A 7828-nucleotide genomic window follows, 5' to 3' on the forward strand; every position below is an offset into this window, starting at 1 on the left:
AATCAAAATGGCGCCGTTGCCGGGGATTTGCAATGGTGTTGTGTTATTGGTTATTGTACATATGTGAATATTGTGAATAGGTTTATCTTTTGTTTGTTTCTTAATTTTTGTTAGTTTTATTTTGTTCTCTCACTATGAATTCTCATCTTGGCTTTGAGTTTGGTTCTAATTGTGTTGTAGGAAATGTGGACTTTAATGGCAACATGTACCATGGATGGAACCAACAAAGATGGGAGGAGCCTCAAGGAATTGATCACTCCTATTGGCATCAACCTCCGGATACTTATAGGTATAATTCCCATCCTAATGCATGCCAATTTAACGGCTATGATGACTCTTTTTGTGACACTCAACAACCACCATCATATGCCTATGAATCTCATCCTCAACATGAACCTCAACCATTCTCACAAGCCTTTCATTACCAAACACCGCCCTATGATCCATATCCACCATATGACCAAACCCCCCATACCATACTCTTATGACCATTATGAGCAAGAACCTTTAGAACCACCACAACCCTATCAAGATTACTCCCAAGAACCACCTCAATACACACAATCTCCACAACCTTACCAAGAAGAACCACCTTCCCATTATGAACCCTCTCTCCAAAATAATGAACCTTCTTACTCACCCCAAGCCCCAATAGACGATTCTCTCACTTTGTTACTCCAAGGACAAGAAGCCATGAAGCGGGATACACTTGAGTTTGTGACCAATTTGACCAAGGTGGTGCACACTTTAGCCCACCAATGTTTGAATACTCAAGGTACTTCCATGACCACATGTGAAAAGTCAAAAAGAGAGCAAAGCATGAAGGAGAAATTGGAAAATCCGGAGAAGAAGGAGGAGTCAAATTTTGTGCTAGAACAGTTGGAAGAGCCTATGATCATTGAAGAAAAGGAAGAAGTGGTTGAAGATTTAGGAGATATTGAAAGTCCATGGGAATGTAGCATCATGGAGCACTCTTCCAAGAAGCTTGATATAGATGTTGAGGAGGGTGCGCAACCTCCACGGCATATCATCGTTGGAGACTTGGAAGAGGCTTATCAAGAGATGGATTCAATCATGGATAAATTTCTATCTACAATCGAATTCTCTCCCATTGGACATGAAGTTGAAATTATAGAAGAGTGTGCACAACCTTCCATACCCTTGGTGAGCAATGAGAAAGAGAGCTACCAAGAGGAAAAAGTTAGCATGGTGTATATCGAAATTGAAGAATATGAAGAGGTTGATCAAGAAATGGATTTATTCATCAATGAATTCCTATCCAAAATCGAATCACCTCCCATTAGGCAAGAAATCAAAGTTCTTGAAGGCAACACCAAGCCATGTGATAAAAGGGAAAAGGTTGAAATTGAGGAAGCTCACAAAGAGGTGGAAATACACAAAGAAGAGCACAAGGAGGTAGACCTTGCATTGTCTAAGTGTGGGGAGGTCTCCCTTCCCAAGTCACCATCCAACACAACATTCAAGTGGGTAAAATTCTTATCCCTAAGCTTTACTTTCTCACTTGAATATGGTTTAATTGAAAATGATGGTCAACTTAGAGCTCTTTGTGGAGTTAAAAGTATAAGAGAGTTGTGTAGTGGTTGGAAACGTCATTTTAAGCTCATGATGGTTGCAAGTCCAAAATTCAAGAGCAATGGTTGGTATAGAACCAAATTGCATGGGTCTAGGAAGTTGTTTGGAAGCTTCTTTGAGAATTCCAAGGCCACACCACCCGGATAGAATAATGATGATCAATTTGAAGACGGGTGCGAAGATAAGATATGGGATCCCGGTTCGCTATGTGAAGACCAACTATGGGGATTCATATCTTGGGTAGAACTTTGCCCAAGCTTGATGAAGATGGTTGGAAATTCTGTCAACCAATTGAGAAACATGGATCCTTGGAGATTCAAGGATGAGTACAAACATAAGCCACCATGACAATAAGCACCTCAACATGTCCAACTTAAGGACTTAAACTAAAAGTGATAGGTGGGAGACACCCCACCATGGTAAACTCTTTCCACTCTCTTTTAAATTTGCTTAATAAGTGATTTGAGTTACCATTGTAGGTAGATGTTTCATATAAATTTGTTTGTACAACTTAATTGTTAGCTTAGTCACGTGTATGTTATGTTTAGTAGTAGATGAATAATATCAAATTGCATTTTTGTGAATTGTATGATGGTTGATTGAATAAAGAGTTGTGAGCAGTATGGGGAGCACCCAGCATAATTTTTTAGGCAAAAAAAAAAGCAAATAGGGGGTGGACGCGCGCGCACCATGTACGCGCACGCGTCCCTGAGCGGATGCATCATCACCCACATTCCAGAGAGTTGGGCCTCTCTTGGGCAACCACTATGCCATGAGCCCAACCTGACCCACGCTGACGCGCACTACGTGCGTGCGCGCAGATTATGAGAACATGAAAGTTCACGCAGACGCGCACCTGCCGCGCCCGCGTCGATCTGCTGCTGCAATTTTTTTTTAGCCAAGCCCCAGAGAGTTGAGCCGGATCTGGGCCAGCTTTAAGCCCCCAGCCCAACTCGATTTGCACGGACACACACTTGCCGCGTGCGCGCCCATATGCCCAGGGAGGAACAGGCGTGAGCGCACGCATCGCGCTAGCGCGCCTTATCACAAATTACCAACGTACGCGCAGGTGCACTTGCCGCGCGCGCGTCCCTTACATGCTGCCGCCACTCTAGGCTTTTGCCCCGAGAGTTGGGCGCGCGTCAAGCCCACTCTAAGCTTCAAGCCCAACCCCATGTACGCGCGCGCACGCGCCGTTGCATAGTCTGCCAATCTACGCTTGAGCGCACTGCACGCTCACGCGTGGGTCCCTAGTTTTATCAATGTACGCGGACGCGCATGGTGCGCGCTCGCGTCGATTCAAAAAAATAGGATAACCCTAGTGCGCGAAGGACACTGCGCAGTCGCGCACTCTCTCTTTCTCCCTCACCATTTCCATCTTCTTCTTCTCACCTCAACCGCCGTCACAGCGGCGCCATCGCCGCCACCGCACGGCCAACCTCCTTCTCTCACCATCAACCCCTCTCGCTCTCTCTCTCTCTCTCTCTCTCTCTCTCTCTCTCTCTCTCATCCACTCACTCTCTCCTCCTCGGTCGAACCTCAACCACCGCGGCAACTGTCTTCACCGCACGCCGCTGCAGTCACCGTCATCCTCACCGCCACCGTCCACGGCGGCGCAACTTCTGATTCTGCTGCCCCTCTCATAATTCCCTTCCCATTCTCCGTTGTTCCCCCGCTCCCAGGTTCCTGTTTATACTCTATTTGTTTTTAATTGTTCAATTTTGTTAGCTTCTGTAACTTTCTGTTAGTTAGTTTGAATTCAAATGTTGCATGTTAGGTTAGTTAGAAATATTTGCGGTTAGGTAGCTAGGACTGGATAGAGGATTTTAGGCCTGATAAGTGCTCTGTATGTGCATATTTGCTGTTTGTTTCTTTGGGTACTGTATGTTGATTTTGGGTTGCTATTTTGTGCAAATTGTGTTGTCTGAATGCCATACAACTACTGCTGTGCTTAATTGATGTTGCTTCCTTGCTAATTATGCTATTTTGCTACTCGGGAATGTCCAATTTTAAGCCAGAATGCTGCCCAATTTTCAAGAAATCTATTTTCATTTTAATCTCTATTGTAATTTGGGCTAATTTTCGTTTCCTTTCAACTTCCCGGATTTGCACCAATCATTGTGAACATGAACCACAACTTCTCTTTTATTTGAGCCTAAATATCGTCATACCACTAATACACTTTTCTAACTCACTAATTTCTTTAACCATTTAACTTCTACTCACATTTAACCCTCTTTAACCATTCTTTCTAAAGTATGATGATTTTCTTGCTTAATGAGTAAGAGTTGCTGCCTTTAGTGAACATTGCATTCTTGGCTTACTTGTTCACTTATGCTTACTTGTTTACCAATTCTTTTCAAGTTCAGTTCAACATCATGATTGTTATTAGCCAATTGTATCCTGAACATGCCTTCTTTGTTACATGCTAAGTGTTTCATTGCTTATATGCTATCATATTTTTCAGGATGTCGGATAAAGGAAAAGCTATAGCTACTGCCTCCAAAAAAAGGAAACATTCTACACCTTCTATCCCCTCTATTTATAAGAATTATGCTAAGAATCCTCTAAATGACGAAGAAAAAGAAAATCAGTTGTTATCTTCTACTGACCCGACTAAGTTCCCCAATCTCTACTGTGAGCTTCGACTTTCCAAGTATCGGACAACAAAACTGAATACCGAGAAGAAGCTTGTTCTCCCCAATGATGTCCGACGGTCCATTACTAGTCGGATCCTTGAGTTGGGTATAGATTTTATTGACAGAGATTTGGGGGATATTAACATCTCTTGGGTGAAGGAATTTTATTGCAACTTCTTCCGTCCCACTTTGGATTCGGTTCAGTTGAGGGGTAGAGAGATCATGATTACTGAGACTGCCATTGAGGAGGCTTTGCAGTGCCGACATATTCCTGATGGCACTTGCGCCCATCAGCAGGCCGAGTTGGCCATACATAGCATGACTTTTGATTATGAGGCGCTTAGGCGCGTGATTGGTTTACCGGATGCTACATGGGTTATGGATGCAAACAATACCAAGCCTAAGGGGATGCTATTTGCTCACTTGACTAGAGAGGCTAGGACTTGGCAGATGATCTTTGCCCACTATGTCTTGCCTACCACTCACTTCTCTGAGATCCCTATGGAGATGCTTTTGCTGATTGGGTGTGTCATGGAGGGGAAGGATGTCTATTTTTCTCGACTTATCCGACAGTGCATGTGGCGGGTGCATATTCGTGGCCTACTTCCATTTCTTACTTTGGTCACGAGTATGGCTGCCCTAGCCGAGGTCCCCTGGTTAGATGACGATGTGATACCACCACCCCCTGATGCAGATGACAGGGAGGTTACTATTCCTTGGGGTGGTTGGGTGCACGAGAAGCCCCCAGCTAGACGCCGTTCTAGAGCTAGAGCAGTAGTTGGGACAGCTGGACCGTCAGCCTCTACAGCAGCTCCATCCTCTTCTACAGCAACAGCTCTATCTTCATCGACAGCTCCACCTTCAGTACCTGAGCCTACTTACTTACTGGTCCAGCGTCTGTTTTGGTTTTTAGAGCGCGAGAGACTCCATGTCAGACGCCGACTGGATCGGATGGATCAGGCGCTCATCTCTCTTGGCGCTGAGTTACTTCCGCTTCCCGACTCTCCGGCCTCTGATGAGCAGGATCATCAGGAGGAGGATGCGGAGGCACCGACTCAGCAGGATGCCCCTCCAGATGCCCCAGACACCACAGAGACACATCAGACCCATGCGGAGCGGGTCCCACAGCCACAGCCACAGCCAGAGCCAGAGCCTACCGTTGTACCTTCCACTGATCCTCCGGTTTAGCATCGAGGACGATGCTTGATCTTAAGTGTGGGGAGGGGACCGGTGAACTTTTCGGCTACTCTCCTAGTTATCTTGCGTTGCATACCTTTTGTATATATTTGATGCATTTTGAGTTTATTTTGGATACCTTTACTGCTTATTTTGGATTTTAGACATTTTGATGCTTTTGGATATTTTTAGATATCTTGGATGATAGATTCCATACTTTTACTTGGATTTGTCTTTATACATTTTTTGCATACATTTTTTGCATATCTTTCTTTTTAGTTTGGGTTGTGATTAGAAATCATACTTTGAATTGCAAAAACTTAGTCACCCTTTTTGCATAAGAAATTGGTTTTAAGTGAAAAAGGAAAGGGTGAACTAAGGAAATTTTTGAATTTTTCAATCACAACAATGCTTAGTCAAATATTGAGATTTTTCAAGAAATGTAAATATAGGGTACCAACCCAATTGATTGAAGAAAATTCTTGGTGAAACTTGCTTGAATTCATACTTTGTGAAGCATGTATTGAGCCTAGAACACAAGCTTGTGAGACTTGAGCCTATTGATGTGGTTACATTTTATAACCACTTATTTTCCATTCTTGAGTGAAATTGTTCTCTATCTATGACTGTGATCCTTGATTTGTTTGATTCTATATGTCCATTTATTTCTTGTATTCATGCATTTGTATGATTGAGGCCATTATTTCATTAGCCCACTTACCCAAATAGCCAACCTTTTACTCCCCATTGTTAGCCAATTTTGAGCCTATGCTTAACCAACTTATTCTCATTCTAGCACATTACAAGCCCAAGGCGGAAAACCAATGAAAGTCCCTTGTTTGGATCTTTGATTAGCCTAGACTAGTGAGAGTGTTTATTATTCAATGTGGTGAGGCTTGGGAACATTGGATGGGACAAAAAGGGTAGTTCACTTTCATGTTTAGGAATTGGGTACATACTCATGTATTGATTAAATGTATAGACCTTATGCATTGATGTTCTTTATATAGTTTGAAAGAAAAAAAAAGAGAAAAATGAAAAGAAAAAGAAATAAAAGTGAAAAAGAAAAAAAAAGAGAAACGAAAAGAAAAAAAATGTATATAGAAAAATAAAGAAAAAAATAATAAAAGGGGACAAAATGCCCCAAGGTGAAGTTCAACAAAAGGGAATCAATGCATAAGTGTTATGAATCAAGAAATAAGATGCATGAATATGTAAGAAAAAAAGTGAAGAATGGGTAGTTAGAGTAGTTTGAATTTGTATAGGTCATTATATAGGTTAGGTGGGAAAGTCTATACTAATCCAAGATCCAAACTCTAGTCCACTTAACCATAAATGAACCTACCTTGACCCTAACCCCATTACAACCTAAATGGAAGACCTCATGATAAATGTAGGCATGCATTGAATAAATGTTGATTGTTAGAAGAAAAATCAAATTTTGGAAAGCTTGAATAGAAGAGAATTGAGTGAATTAACCCTTAAACACTTGAGTAAACAGAGCGGATACACATCCGATGAGGGTTCAAAAGTTCAATTACATGTATTCACCCATATTATCTATATTCTTGCAAGCTTGAATTTCTTTTTGATAATTCAATACAATTGTGGTTTGGACTTAACTCCTATTGCCCTAACTATTATGCTTACACATGTTCTCTTGGGAATTGATTTGTTTGAACTAAGCATTTGCATTTACTTTAGGTAGTTGCATTTAGATAGGACTCATATAGTTTAGTTGCATTCAATAAATGTCACACCCCTTAGTTCCTTCTTATTTTAGCATGAGGACATGCTAAGGTCTAAGTGTGGGGAGGTTGATAAACCCCATTTTTAGGGTTTATCTTGTATTGAATTTAGAGTATTTTGATAACCTTTTGTCACATTTAGCCTATGAATTAGCATGGTTTTGTTATCTCTCCCATATTTATGCTTAAGTGTAAAAACATGCTTTTTAAGCCTTATTTTGATGAATTCTAATTTCTCCTTGATTCCATAAGATGCCTTGATGTGTTTGCTAGTAATTCCGGGATTGAAATAGGCTAGGCATGGATCAAAGGAAGCAAGGAAGGAAGCATACAAGTGGAGAGAAGCATAAAAAGTCAAAGAAGCAAAGTCAGCCATGCACACGCACACGCACAAGGCGCCCGCACGCACATTGCAGAATCGACCAGGGACGCGCACTCGTACCGTGCGCGCACGCGTCGATGACCGCACATGACTTCATTAAAGCAACACGTGCCTGGCGATTTGAGAGGGTTTCTGAACCCATTTTTGGCGCCAAATGCTGATAGAAAGGAATAAAAGGATGAAGGATTAAGGGGAAGAAAGGAATCTAGCATATAGCATAATTAGGATTAGTTTAGAGTTAGTTTTTAGAGAGAGAAGCTCTCACTTCTCTCTAGAATTAGGATTAGGTT

This window comes from Arachis duranensis, chromosome 1 (assembly GCF_000817695.3).
Source record: "Arachis duranensis cultivar V14167 chromosome 1, aradu.V14167.gnm2.J7QH, whole genome shotgun sequence".
In the NCBI taxonomy this organism is placed as follows: domain Eukaryota; kingdom Viridiplantae; phylum Streptophyta; class Magnoliopsida; order Fabales; family Fabaceae; genus Arachis; species Arachis duranensis.